This window comes from Gracilinanus agilis, chromosome 3 (assembly GCF_016433145.1).
Source record: "Gracilinanus agilis isolate LMUSP501 chromosome 3, AgileGrace, whole genome shotgun sequence".
In the NCBI taxonomy this organism is placed as follows: Eukaryota; Metazoa; Chordata; class Mammalia; order Didelphimorphia; family Didelphidae; genus Gracilinanus; species Gracilinanus agilis.
The window spans coordinates 425433580-425448114 of NC_058132.1; the positions used below are offsets into that span (position 1 = coordinate 425433580).

Consider the following 14535-nt stretch of genomic DNA (forward strand, 5'->3'; position numbering starts at 1 on the left):
GCTCTATCAGTTTCTCCTTTAGAAATTTAGATGCTATACCATTTGGTGCATACATGTTGAGTACTGTTATTTCTTCATTGTTTATACTGCCTTTTATAAGGATGTAATTACCTTCCCTACCTCTTTTAACCAGATCTATTTTTACTTTGGCTTTGTCAAAAATCATATGAAGCCCAATAGATTTTGCTCCAGCCTTTTATTTTTACTCTATATATGTCTACCTGTATCATGTGTGTTTCTTGTCAACAACATATGGTACGATTTTGGTTTCTCATCCACTCTGCTATTTGCTTCCATTTTATGAGCAAGTTCATCCCATTCACATTCAGAGTTATAATTATCAACTGTGTATTCCCAGACATTTTGATTCCCTCTCCTTGTCCAGCTCTTTCTTCTTTCACTATTTCCTTCTATACCAGTGTTTTGTTTTTAATCAGTTCCCCTAATCCCCTCCCTTATTGTACTTCCCTTTCTCCCCCCTTCTTATTCCCCTTTTATTGTTCTTTAGGGTATTTTTAAGCTATCCCCCCCTCTCTCGCTAGTATTGCTTCCCTCCCCACCAGTCCATTTGTTACCCTTCTACTTTTCTATAGGGCAGGAATCAATTCTCTGCCCCAATGGATATGATTGTTCTTTCCTCTTTAAGTCAATTTCAATGCACTTAAGAATTAAGTATTTCCTTTCTCTAACATCTTTACCCTCCCATTGTATTGGTCTTCTCCCCTGTTTGCCCCATGCACTTCTTTATGAAATATAAATTTATTCCATTTTGTTTTCCCATTTCTCTCAATATTATCACTTTTATATATATATATATACACATATATATACATACACCCATATATCTCTTGACATTTCATCCTATACAATTTGTCCCTGTTCCCTCTAAATATACTTCTTCTAGCTACCATGTTGATAATAGTAATTTTTAAGAGTTATCAATATCTTCTTTTCTTATAGAGATATAAGTCAATTGAATTTATTGGGTCCTTTCAAGAAAAGATTTTTTGTTTTTTTTCCCCTGCTCCCTTAATTACCTTATGGTGATTCTCTTGAGTTCTGTGTTTGGAAAGCAAACTCTCTGTTTAAGTCTGGTTTTTTCTTTATGAATGCTTGGAAGTCTTCAATTTTGTTGAATGACCATACTTTCCCCTGCAAGAATATAATCAGTTTTGCTGGATAGTTAATTCTTGGTATCTGAATGACTTCTTCTTAGCAGCTTGCAATATTTTTTCCTTAGTCAAGTAGTTCTTGAATTTGGCTATAATATTCCTGAAAGTTGTCAGTTGTGGATTAAATGTAGGAGGTGATCTTTCAATTTCCACTTTTCCTCCTTGCTTGAGAATGTCAGGACAGTTTTCTTTTATAATTTCCTGTAGGATGAAGTCTAGACTTTTTCTTTTGTCACGATGTTCTGATAGACCAATAATTCTTAAATTGTCTCTTCGAGATCTGTTTTCCAGATCTGTGGTTGTGTCAATGAGGTGTTTCATATTTTCCTCAAATTTTTCATTTTTTAAATTGTGTTTTATATATTCTTGCTGCCTTGTGAAGTCATTTGCTTCTAGTTGTTGAATTCTAATTTTTAAAGACTGAATTTCATCCCTTGCTTTTTGGTCATCCTTCTCCTTCTGGTCTGATTTTCTTTGTAGATCATCTTTCACCTTCTTTGCTTCATTTTTCAGCTGGTCAGTTTGGGTTTTTAAGACATTATTTTCTTGTTTTAGCTCATGTATTTCCTTTTCCCAATTTTCTTCAGCCCTATTGATTGTTTTCTGAGTTCATGAGTTATTTGAATTTTGAGTTCTTGAGTTAATTGAATTTTAAGTTCTTCCAAAGCCTGTGTCCATTTCTCTGAAGTTTCTATGTTTTTACTTGGTGTTCCTTTATCTTCTTATGATCCATTTGCTCTTTTTTCAATTTCTGGATAGAAGCTATTGATTGTGGTTTCTTTTTTCTTTTTCTGTTGTTTACTCATGGTTTTTTTTCCATCTTTCTACCCTGTAATTGGCTGTAATCTTGGTCCTCTGATCAATTTTTTTTTATCTGTGGGTTTGGGTTATTCAGTCCTGGGAGGGCTTCTTCTCTATTTTGTTGATTAATTAGGTTAGTGGGACTTGAGGCCAGATTATCCCCAGCTGGTGGTAAGAGCTAAAGAAGTGAATTCAGCTACTTTCACTATAGTCTATGGGGGATGGGAGTTGGAGCTTCCCAGCCCTCTGAAGACTTCTTGTCTGCTGTATTTATAGGATTAAGCCAGGTGGGGTTGATCTGCATAGCTCCAAATGCCTTGAGGTCAAAACCTGGGGAGAAAGAAGGGGAGGACAGTGCAAGGTGGAGCATGTATTCACCCTCTCTGGGTTTCTTCCCCAGCAGCCTCCCTGCTGTCTTTGATCAGAGCCTTGAGTTTGGCACAGCTGTGCCAGTGAGGTACTCCCTTGAATTAGCGCCCCAGCCCACTCAGAGATTCCAGGATCTGCTGGAGACTCAGCACATTAGGTGGAGGAGGGGATCTGGGATCTTCCTCCTTTCTTTCCTTCCCACTAGACAATTCCAAGAATTCAGACTTTTTTTCTCTTTTTTTCCATTTACCTTTTAAGTTGGGTTCAGCTGGAGGATCCCCCAGCTCTGTTGTGTTGTCAGATTTGGTTTTCTGTTCCCTTGGAGCCCTTTGTCCTTGATTGGTGATAAAGGGCTTTATGGAGGTCTGGAGCTTTGCTACTTCTATGCCACCATCTTCCCAGAATTTGCAGATACCATATTAGCCCAAATATAGTGCGATGTTTTTTTCCCTAATATGTACCTTTGAAAGTCATATTCGCACTATATTTGAGCACTTCTAGCTTTGAAACCATAAGTTGTGTATTGTGCGCCTCAGTGTACATAAAAAGTCTGGGAAATATCAACCAAAGTCCTGTTTGTTTTGATATTCTGTCAAATGTCGTTGTTAATACTAATGGTGCCAAGTCAGTGTTGATTAAAACTACTGGAAATGAGAAACTTAGAATGACTATGATGGTTGCAATCACAGCTGACAGGCAAAAACTGACTCCTTATGCAATTTTAAGGTGTAAAACATTACCTAAGGAAAAGTTACCATCAGGAATGATCTTTTGTGTATAGGAAAAGGGATAGATGAATGAAGAACTTGTGTTAGATTGGTTGAATGTGGTCTGGGGTAGACATCCAGGTGTATTACTATGTCAGAGAAGAATGCTCATACTGGACTTAAGGGTCACTTGATTGAAAATGTGAAGAAGAGAATTGTTGAAATGTGCATGGACCTAAGCCATTTGAGGAAATAAGATCGCTTGAATAAAGATAATGAGTAGATGTTGGCCAGAAACCATGAATTTACTCCATTGGGAAAAATAAAGAAACTGTAGGTCACTGTATTAGGGAACTGGATCAAAACCGCTTGAGACAAAATCTGCTTGGATTTAAAAAATGTTGTACATCCAACAGGATGGATGGTAGTGAAGATGGTGTTTTGTGGGAAAATGAGAGTAACAGCAATGACTCAATTCATGTTTCCACTTTGGAAGATGAGGAAATAGAAGAGGAAGGAGAACATGATTAAATATTGGAAAGTAGTTTGTCACAAGTATCTCTAAAAGGAATACATATTTAATAAAAGCGTTGAAATTAAGATGTCTTTAACTTGTTTTCAATACCTTGAAAAAACTTCGAATATAAACTGCCTGCATTATTCATGAGTTAAGAGAAAGTTTTAATTTAAAAGGAGAAAATAAAATGGGTGTTTCTTCTTTCTGAGTTACCTGTCAAAATACTTGGGATTGCACTACATGGGGGTCGTATTATATTTGGGCTAATATGGTATTATAGTTTTTTTTAAAGAAATGCCAAGTTGGATTTTATTTTTAGTTTATAATGAATTGATATTAATATGTTTAATATGACACACTTAAAAGCATACTATTAAATTTAATTTTCATTCTCACTGAAAAATAATGTACTACTATATAAAATATTCAAACACACTTAAAGTACAAGGGTTTATTTTGATTTGCTTATATCTGAGGCTATTTTGTGTAGATGCTTTGTATTATCACTATCAATGTTTAAAACCTGGCTGACTTCATCTTCCTATCTTTTATAATAATTTAAATAGTAACATTTTGCAACTTTGCTATGAGGCAGGCAGAGGGAAGCCTTCCTTTCTGCTAACAACTGCTGCATTCCCCACTTCACCTTCTACTGCTGAAGCTCTTTCCAAATTAGGAAGTATTGTTTATGTAAGGATTCTTAAACCTTTAACTTTCTGAAATCTTGTGTAGATTCTGAAATGAAGTCCTCTTTTCATTTCAAATGGAATAAAATCTTACCAAGTGACATTCTTTGGTGGATATTTTCATCTTATGTTATTCAGTGATTTAAATTTCATTCATATAAAAGTTTAATATGGTATGTAGGAAAAGAAAAAAAAAGGAAAAATTCCAATAGTATATTCTTGGAGTCTGGAGCTGGGCACTACCTACAGCCAGGGTCTGCAACAAACCACCATCTAAGCATAAATTCTTCATATGATCACTTAATATCAAGCAAATATCACAAGGATTAAATCATTCAGTGCATGCTGGGCATCTGATATTAACTCTACTCTCAGAGATTTCAATTGTCAGATATTGTAAGCAATTCACACAAGATCTATAATGACAAGTCATTATATCAGGAAATCTTTCCTTAGAATGTCACAAAAGACACAAAGGACACTCCATAAACTCTCCACTTTGCTTGCTGTTGATGATTGTTCCATTGTCAGAGGAGGAATATGTGGAGAAAACTGTGTTCTTATTGGCACACATTTCAGAATGTATACTTTCAAAACTTGCAACTCCATCCAAGCAGCCATTGAGATCCTTTGATTTATGTTTGGTGTTCTTTATCTTACTAAATAGAAATGACCTAAATGACCTTTTTGATAGAAAGCAAACTCACAGACGAAGCAAAAGACTGAAGGTCCTGATCTGACCCCATTCGTTGATGCAAACTCATATCTAGAATACTCATTACAACTGAGGGAGGGTCAGCATTCACCCACAACCCTCTATCATCATTAATGAGAAGTCACTATTCTTGTGATTTGGCTCTGATGTGAGATAATCTTTAGTTTCTGCTGAAGAACTTCCACAACAATTTAATATCCAAGTAATTGGCCAGAGCCCTTCTGTGCTCAAATAAAAGATAAGAGAGCAACTTTAAAGTTTAGAATAGCTACATTTTATTTAAATTGGAAAGGGGAAGGTCTAGGAAAAACTAGGAGGTAAATAGAAAGGGGAAAAGGCACCAAGAGAGAGAGAGATCAGGGTAGACAGCGTCAGCCAGACAAAGAGAATAAATAGCTATTTTTTTCTTTTTTTTAGTATCTTTAAGCATAATTTAGTTTCTTTGCTTCTTTTAACCATGTCAGTTTTTACTGTTGCCTTGTCCAAGATCATGATTATTATCTCTTCTTTGTAAAATACACCTTAAGCTTAGTAAATTCAGCTTGATACCCTCAAACTCTGCAGAAATCTTTACTTTTCCATTGTGTTTCTTGTAAACAACCTATTGATGAATTTTTATTTCTAATCTATTCTACTATTCTCCTCGCTTTTATGGATGATTTCATCCCATTCTTCTTTGTTATGGCTGTTAATTGTGTATTTTCCTCCATCATAATATCTTATATTTTTAATTATTTTCCTCTCATAGCACTCTTGACAAAGAAGAAAGAGTTGAAGAAAGTTTAGAAATATAATCAATACCAGCAATTTATAATTGAAGTGATCTGTTCCTACTCCTTTTACCCCTCATCTCTTTACCTTCTCATTCTCCTCTTCATTTATAATCAGGCTTGGTCTGAGTGATAGACATTCTTGATTTTGAGGGTTCAGTGAAAAAATGGATAGGATCCCAAGCCCTAAAATTTTACTGGGGTAGTTAGTTTGGAAAGGATGAGAAACATTCAATCATGAAATTCTGAATACATAATTAGGAACAATTCTAATAAACAGGAAAAAAGTTTCTTTAAGACATCTTCAGGTAATTTACCAACTTAGATTTTAGATAATATAGGTGTATATGTTTACATATGCACAAATTTATTAATATGATGGAAGCAAGAATAGATAAAAAGAGAATGAATATATGAATGTGATAGTTTTTTTTAAATCACATTAGGCATCCTAAAGCCCATGGTAAGTTAATGCTGATGAGGAAAGCTAAACCACAAAATTTTGTGGATTTTAAAATCTATATTGGAGAAAAGAAGAGGATGGCTTAAGGAAATGGACAATTGCTTAGATCAAATGGGATGAGAACCACTATAAATAGACAGTTCAATTTTAATTTTGTTTCTACATTTTTAATGCCAAGGAGAATAGCTTTTAGATTAGAAAAAAAGAGAATAAATTGAAAAATAGTAATTAGATTCCCAGGACAAATAATGTTGTGACAAAAAAAATAAGTCTTTGCCAAATTCAGGTCCTCTGGATCATATGCATTCATATCATTAAAGAATTAGCCCATATGGTTGCTGAACCACTATCAGAGATACTAAACGTCTTAATATTCAATTAAAGAAAAATTATAGAATCTTCAGTATATTGCCAGTGAGCTTTACTTCAATTCCTGGGAAAGTTCTAGAATGGATCATTAAAGAGATGACTTGAATATTGAAGAAAGGAAGTGGTAATTACAAAAAGCTAGTATGTGTTCAAGAACAAGTTGAAGGAAATTAAACATTCATTTTTTACAAGATTACTGAACTATAGAATGTTCATATGAATTTTAGCAAACCATTTAATAAAGTGCTTCATACTATTTCTATGGAAAAGATGGAGAGATGTGGACTTTTTTGTGGATATTTTGACAGATTCAGAATTGGTTGAATGATTGAACTCAGATCTGTCTTTAATAATTCAACATTACCTTGGCAGAAAGTCTCTAATGGAGGGCTTTGGGGATCTGTGCTTGGTTTTGTTTTGTGTTACATTTTCATTTGTATAAAGTTATATATGACATACTTACAAAATCTGAAGATGGCACAATGTTGAGGGAGAAGAGTGTCAGGATCCAAAAATATTTAGACAGTCTAAAAGCTTTAAATTCAGGAAAATAGGCTGAAATTCTATGCAGAAAAATATAAAATCTGACAATTGAATTTAAAGATTCACTTCACATCAGGAATTGGAAGTCTATTGGATATTTGATAATGGATATTCCCTGTGAGTATGAGTTAGACTGTTGAGGTCCCTTCTATTTCTAAACTTTATGATTCTGCTTTCTATGAAATGTTTTTCTTTATTAGAAGGAAAGGGTAGTAGGTTAAGTTGTATGCTGACCAGAAAGACCAAGACTTAAAAACTGTGTAAAGGGAATTTCATCCCTTACCCCTCCTGGATTTTAGCTTCCGGTTCATTCCATTTTGCATACAGGCTCTGAGTAGATGAACATGAATGCATAAGTGGACAGGCTAGAGTAGGAGAATAAGAAGAGTGGGAGGAGACTCATTCCTCTCTCTATTCCCTTGGAGGTGATGGGGAAAGACCATGTCTGAGCAAGGCAGCCATGTGGAGAAACACGTGGTCAGAATTAGGTTAGAATAGGCCTAAATCTCTATATATCTGTTTTCTCTGTTTCAAGTGATTATTAATAAACTCTATGGAAAATAAGAACCTTGAGTTATTAATTTAAATCTAACAAAACCTTTTTCAAAAATAAACAAAAATGTAAAAAGTATTTCCTTATGAACTTTAAATATGAAATACTTTAAATATAAAAAATTAAATGTGCATTTAAAACTTCTCTAACAAAATGAATTTCAAAATAAAAATAAGAATGGATTAGTTATCCTGTGTCTTTTCCTAGTCCTTTTGTTTATTTGTCCATTTGTTCATACTTTTTTCTTTTATATAGCTAAAATAAATTTGAATTCTGTTTTTAGAGTTATAACTTCTTTACTTCTGATTATTTTCGGGATGCCTTACTATATTTTTCCATTTTAACTTGATTATAATTTGTTATGCTAATGTATGATAGTTATAAACATTTTTATTGACAATTATTTTTTAAAATTTGCTATATTTAAATGAAAGCTGTTTTAAAGAATAATGAATAAAGAATAATTTTAAAGAATAACAAGGAATGTCTCTAACCCAACAGATGCCTTCATGACAATACCATGGGTCTGTAAATCACCAATTGTGCATTTGTCTAGAATCTTGAAGAAAGAAGCTGAACTTTTGCCCTTTACAAGGTTAAAGAAGGAATTGTTGCTATTCCCAGAAGCATGGCTAGTTATCTAGTATCTCATGCCAAATGTATGTATGTTTTGTGTAAATATTGCATAAATATACCCTCAGATTTCTTACCATTTGACCTGTCTCTACTGCCAAAATGTTCCATTAGAGGAATATTTTTGGATTAGAAGATTATCTCCAGTAAAAATTCAAATATCCTTAGAAAGGTTATACCCATTGTAATTGGTCATTTTACACTTTAATAGGTCTCTTTAACAGGTAGAGATGGTCTCAGTACATGAATGGAGATGCAGAGTTCATAATGGTATAGGAACTTTTGAGGTCCTGTTTCATCCTACAAGTAAAAGGAAGAACAAAGAAAGAAAACTGGCTTCCTTCTACCTCAAATAGAAATTTGATCCATGCTGAGCTTTCCAAGCTACACCCACAGGGTTTGGGGCCTAGAGTCCATTTGATATTGCTCCTTTCTCAACTGATAGGAATATGGATAATCTTCCAATGATTCCTTCAGTGCATAAAGCCAAATAGAGGTTTCAGAGAAAGGGTTCCTTTTTACACAAGATACATCCAAACAAAAAGTATCCCTTTTCTACACAGGCACATTAAAATTGTCTTGGGGTTCCTTATAGCCAATCTGGGTTAAAATTTAGGCAATTTCCTCTGGGTCACTTATACCAAAGGTCACCTCGAATCTCTCTATGAATACTTGCTACTACCAGAGCAAAACAAATGGAACTGAAAATTCATTTGTAAGGACAAGACAAGTAGGCCCAGTTAGAAAAGTAACAAGAACAGTAGCTTCCAATTTTAGACATTCTCACCCTAAGAAGTTATAAGGTGATTTGCTTTCAATTTAGGTCTGCTTATGTAGTTTGGGATATGTGTGCCCTTTTCAGATCTGGAAAAATCTAACAAAAAGATAAGTTAATTAAAAAGGAATTGAATAAAAATGTAGAAAAGTTAGATATGATCTGTTATTACTGAATGGGAATAGGAAGGAATATAAATATTTCTTAATTGCCAATGTAATGTAAAAAAAAAAAAACCCTTGTGTAATAAAGCACAAAAACCTTGCAATAATTTGCTTTAGTTGACCATAGCATAATAAAAATATAAAATCAATAAATTTCATTCAGAAGAAGAATTCAAACTTAAATGAAGAGTATATAAATTAATCCTAAAGAACTGGTAGGAGAACTGTAGTTAGGTAGCTCAGTGGATTGAGAACCAGGTCTAGATATGGAAGATGTTGGGTTCAAATCTGGCCTCAGACACTTCCTGTTCCCTTTTCTATTAAATAACTTTAATTCAGGTAATTTTCCTCAAATTCAATTTTTTATTTTAGTTTTTGTAAAGGAAATTAATATAAAGGAAAAGTATTCAATGATTTATGGATAAATAAATATTTGAATAGAATAGAATAGAATATTGAATAGAATAAAAATTAAAAGTAAAATACAATAAAATGCTACCAATATTTGATTTCTCATTAAATTATATTGAAATGGAGTCCTTATTTAGAATCTTGAAACTGTCTTAAAAGAAAGTGAATATAATTCTGCAATTCTATTACAAAACATTTCTTCAATGACTTTCAGTCTAACAAAAGTATCAGATTTATTCATATAGCAGTCCAAAAACTTAAATGATTACCTAGAGGTTTTTAGGTCAAAACGTGTATCAAGAGACTCAAATATAAATATATTAATGATACGGTTTAGATAACTTCATAATTCCATGTGTTGGGGTTTGGGGGAAACAATATTTTTATGCTCGACATATTCAGTAGCAGTTAAGAATGTAAGGCTTAGGTGGGTCTCAGTGGCAGCGAGTGCTGAAAGCTGAGGAGCCCTGGAGTAGCCTCATACCAGTGACCGAATTTTGAGCCAGCCTGCAGAAATTTTTGGCCCAGTTTTTCCCAGGGTGTCCGATCCTCCCTGGCCCCCTTCTAGCGGAACCGCACTCGCTGCCCTTCCCGCTCCAGTCAGTCCGCACTTGTTCCCGGACTCACTTTAGGTCAGCGGCTGCTGGGGAAGAGGAGGAAGCCTGCACAGACCAAAGAAGAGCTGAGGATATCAGCGACGGGCTGGCCTGAATAGACCAGCCACCCTAGGGGCTCTCCTGAAGAAGGGCAGGATGGAGGACTGTTTTTTGTTTTTTGTTTTTTTAACCAGGAAGATCACTGATAGAAAGTGAAAAGGAAAGAGTTTCTTTTGAGGGGATTGACTCCTGTACTTTCTTAAACAACAGCTCCCTCAGTGGATCATCTCCCAAAGACTGGAAGCTGGAACTTGTGCTTTTCTGTTAGTGTGGCAGCATGTTTAGTAGGTAGATCTTGCCTCTTTGCTAATGAGGAGAATGGGTCCCCAGAGCTATGATTATCTGCTCAAATTCCTCCTGGTAGGAGACAATGATGTTGGAAAGGGAGACATTCTGGAGAACCTTCAAGATGCAGCATATGAATCCCTTTAAGCCTACAACAGTGGGATGGACTATAAAACAACTACAATTTTACTGGATGGAAAATGGGTCAAGCTGTAACTTTAGGATACATCTGCTATGGGGAGGTTTCATACCATTTTCAGATCCTACATCAGGGGTGCCCAGGGAATTCTTCTAGTGTTTGGTATCACAAACCTTTGGTTCTTTGATGGCATAGACCAATGGAGAGGAGAAATAGATGAGCACACTCCTGATGTTCCCCACCTCTTGGTGAGATATCGACTCCACCTGACTTTCAAGGGGCAAGAACCAACAGGCTGAAAAGAACTGCATGACATTCTTTGAGATCAGCCATCTGAGCAACTTCGATGTAACCGAGTGCTTTGCAGAACTGTCCTGGATTGTGCTCTTTCCACTTGGTACGGAGAAGATCTGGAGACCCAACAGTTTTCAGTTTATAGGACCTCTGCAGTAGAGCAATTGTCTCCTGTACCCCAATTCATCTTATTGACAAGCTTCCACTGTCACCTTCAAAAATCACCTGAAATTGGGCAGCTGGGTAGCTCAGTGGATTGAGAGCCAGGCCTAGAGACAGGAGGTCCTAGGTTCAAATCCGGCCTCAGACACTTCCCAGCTATGTGACCCTGGGCAAGTCACTTGACCCCATTGCCTACCCTTACCACTCTTCCACCTATAAGTCAATACACCGAAGTTAAAGGTTTAAAATTAAAAAAAAATCACCTGAAATTCTTCTCCATGGCCAGTGGGATGAAAAATGATGCCTGGACACATTCCTTTGCTAGCCGTGGGGGTGGGAGCAGTAGTAAAGGCAACAATAGCCTGAAGAATTCTAAATTCCTCAGCCCTCCACAGAGCCCCAACAGAACTGCTCATGCAACAAAACTCAGTGAGCATAAAGACACCCACACCCACCCATTCACCCCTGTACAAATGTCTGCACATTCAACTCTCTTAAAAGAAAAAAAGAAAAAAAATGGATCCTGCTGTTATTTCTTGGTTACTCAGTTAGGGAATGTTCCTGATGGTGTGCTTGGAATCTTGGGTTGGTTGGATCCCATATCATTGGTCTGAAAGCTTTGGGATTTTCCTCCTCACTTAGAAGAGGGAGTGGGGAAAAATATAGTTATTGGAAAGGAAAACAACTTATCTAGCTAGGCTCAAAAGGAATTTTAAGAGGAGACTAGAGAGGTATAATGTGTATGATGAGAGGAACCTGCGCTACAGTATAAACCCCTAAGCTTTATGCCCCGTGCTCTAGAGGTCCTTTATTTAAAACACAAAAAATGAGACTAAAAGAGTTTGGGGCTATATTATTGCCAAAAAAGTTCTTGTAGGGTTCTGGCAATTAAGGGGTGTAAAGGAGCTTTGTCTGCCCTTTGCATTTATATACTTAGAAATATGTATATCTCACTTTGGGGGCAAATTTTTTCAAATCCGAGAAACTTTTATGCAGCCATGCAATAAAGCATTGTAGTCATTCCTAGTGTATCTGCTAGGGGAAATGAAAACACTTTAAGGAAAGTTATGAACTGATTACAGGTGTTTTGCAATAACAAACATTTTTGATGTTTGAGTAATCTTTCTATAAAGATAATAAGGAATTTATTGTTAAATCTTGAAATGTTCTTTCTTTGAATACACTTCACCCCAGTGGGAAAATAGGAAGAATGATGTGGATTAAATGAAGATGCCCATAGGAAGAAAGAGGAATGTTGACTGAGAGTTTGTTTCGCTTTGCCTGATTTTTGATGGTTGTGTTGAACTGGACTAACTTTTCCCTGTGGGTATACTCCCTTCCATCATATAGCATTGGGTAATGTGAACACAACCACTAGAAGCTGGCTTTTCTGGAAGGTGTGCACTTAGAGAGAAGTACAGGGTTTCATCCTGGAGCCACTTTGGTTTTCATCTGTTTACAGCTTCCCTGTCCCATTGGCTCTGCTCCCTCTCAGCTTTTTACACATCACAAGAGTTTCAGCAGGCCTCCAAACTGAAAGGTTTTACAGTGAGAAAAAAATCTGAAGGTTGCCCCAGTGTACTTTTTATTTTAACTCTTTTCTGACATGCTCCCTTCTCCCATGACCCAGTATGTTCTATTTTTATTAGGGAAATATACTGCTCCAAATTGGCCTTGGAAATCATTCCCTCTTTAAATTCACTGCTGTCTTTGCATATGTTCCTTCCTGGATGAAACTTGTGCCAGCATTTACCAGAATGAAAAGCCCTAAGCTATTCTCTTTGTCTTTTGCAGAGAGTGAGTCCATGATTCTGCATTCTTGGACTCCATCTGACTTAGAGTAATAGACACTGTCTTCAGAATGTAAATATGTTTGCCAGGCATTCTTTGTAAATTATGCAGAAAAATGACTTGATTTTCCCAACAGCCTAAGCATAGTAATCTAATATGTTTGTCACTCATTTTAAAAAGAAGGATACTTTTCTCTGCTGTCAATCAGAAAACAGAATAAACATAACAACCATCTGAAACTGTCCTAAGTCAGGAAATGGTGCACTAGTACTCCAGTCTACACAAAGCTCTGGATGCTGGTTTACAGGCAAGATGGATTTGTCTTCTTGGTAATCTGGTGCACTGTGAACCAAGAGGACCCATTTTCAACACTTTTTCAACACTGTCACCAACTCATTAGATTCTGTGGAATGAATTTGGGAGGTAAATATTATCACAGAAATAGTTTTTTACTTGTTAAATTAGGATCACTAAAGATGCCTTCTAAGAACTAAATCCCAGTTACCAAAAGACTAGTGACAAAAAAAAAATCCATCCTATCGTGTTTTGACACTGCCTTCAGCTTGTGATTGATTCTTGTACTTCTCCCACAGCTCTTCTTAAACCTTCCTCATTGAGTTCTGCTTCATCTGAATTTGTGCCTAGAAGTTGTATTTGGTTTGAGTCATATCAGTGCTGTATTCTACCTCTTACAACTCAGTGTTGGTGTAGCCTGTATGGCAGCCACTCCTACCTTTCCAAGTTATAGACTGCCCTCAGCTAGCCAGGAATATCTTTCAGTGTGTCAATTGCACCTTCATCTTCTTTCCCTTTCTTTAAAGACTCCAAACATGAATTTCTCAAGTCAAGTCCCACTGATTTTTAAAAATCCATGTAATTCATGGGCAGAATAAAATATGATTAACCTTTATGGACAAAGGATCTCCTAGTGGGCCTTGCTAAGGAAATGAAGGTGGCCAGTATTTAAGAACCTCATGGCCATCAACTCATAAAATCAAATGAAGCAGAACATCATCTTCAAAACTGAATATTGAGGGGGCAGCTGGGTAGCTCAGTGGAATGAGAGTCAGGCCTAGAGACAGGAGGTCCTAGGTTCAAACTCGGCCTCAGCCACTTCCCAGCTGTGTGACCCTGAGCAAGTCACTTGACCCCCATTGCCCACCCTTACCAATCTTCCACCTATGAGACAATACATCGAAGTACAAGGGTTTAAAAAAACCAACTGAATATTGAGGGAAATAAGGAGTGAATTGGCATAACAATGGGAGTTATTGTTCTTTGACTTGGAGCGCCTCTTTTGGGACAGATTCTCTCCCTGCATCTTGGAGAATTCTGAGTACTTATCATTCTATTATTTATAGGGAATATTCATCTACAAACTGCTTGCAGTAGGATTTGTGGGGACAGGGATTGGGTTTCTTGCCTTTATAGTACCAGAGGGGAAGGAGATGTTAATTTAGGTTCATTATATCCTTTGTTTCTCCTATTTCTGACCCTTTCCCTAGTCTTTCTGTGCTAAAAGTCAAACCTGGAAGATCCTGCAGACACCTAGTCAAAAAT

The 14535-nt window shown here is 36.2% G+C and overlaps 1 pseudogene; it reads left to right on the forward strand.

The window, feature by feature from the left end:
- Positions 1 to 10622: 10622 nt before the first annotated feature.
- LOC123241666 lies at positions 10623 to 11251 on the forward strand (annotated as a pseudogene).
- The last annotated feature ends 3284 nt before the right edge of the window (positions 11252 to 14535 follow it).